This window comes from Galeopterus variegatus, unplaced genomic scaffold (genome assembly GCF_000696425.1).
Source record: "Galeopterus variegatus unplaced genomic scaffold, G_variegatus-3.0.2 Scaffold1748, whole genome shotgun sequence".
Classification (NCBI taxonomy): domain Eukaryota; kingdom Metazoa; phylum Chordata; class Mammalia; order Dermoptera; family Cynocephalidae; genus Galeopterus; species Galeopterus variegatus.
In genome coordinates this window covers 322497-323417 of record NW_007727859.1, presented here as the reverse complement: position 1 = coordinate 323417, position 921 = coordinate 322497, and positions in this window count along the sequence as shown.

Below are 921 nucleotides of genomic sequence, written 5' to 3'. Positions count from 1 at the left end.
TAGTTTGATGTAATCCCACTGTTTGTTTTTGCTTTATTGCTTGTGCTTGCTTTCGAAGTCTTATTTAAAAAATCCATGCACAGCCACATGTCCTAGATTGTTTCCCCTGTTTTCTTCCAGTAGTTTCATAGTTTCATTTTACATTTAAATCTTTAATCCATTTTGAGTTGATTTTTGCATACGGTGAGAAGATACCAGCCCAGCCGCCAAAAAAAAAAAAAGAGAGAGAGAGAGAAGTAAGGGTCTAGTCTCATTCCTCTGCATGTGGATATCCAGTTTTCCCAGCACTGTTTACTAAAGAGACTCTTTTCCCCAATATGTATTCTTGACACTTTTGTCAAAGATCAGTTGGCTGTAGGTATATGAATTTACTTCTGGGCTCTCTATTCTGCTGTTGAACAATAATTTTTTTAAAAAGAAAATAGTCACCATTTATCTCCTAAAACCTACATCAACAGGTTAGTCTTGGTTCCACTGTTCTTGATCTCTTGCAAACATTTGATGTGCACACTTACGAGTTTCCATAACACTGCCCAGCCCAGCAGCTCCAACAACTCTCCCTCCAGACTTTATTTCACTGCTCCTCATCTGGGCACAAAGTGATGCTGTGATTCTTGCAGGCAGGCTCTGGAGCCAGCCTGTGCAGACAGGGGGGTCTATTCTAAGCTTCTTCACTTACTACCCTATGGGAACTTGAGCAAGTGATTTAATCTTTCTGTGCCTCAGTTACCATATCTATAGAGGGGGGATTACAGACCTCAGAGATGTTGTGAGGACTATTTAGCACAAGAAGAGTAAATGCTCAAGAGATGTGAGATGTTTCTTCTCTCCTTAAAACTTTTTTGTACAGGGCTGGCCCAGTGGCGCACTCGGTAGAGTGCGGCGCTCCCGCCGAGGGTTCGGATCCCATATAGAGACCGG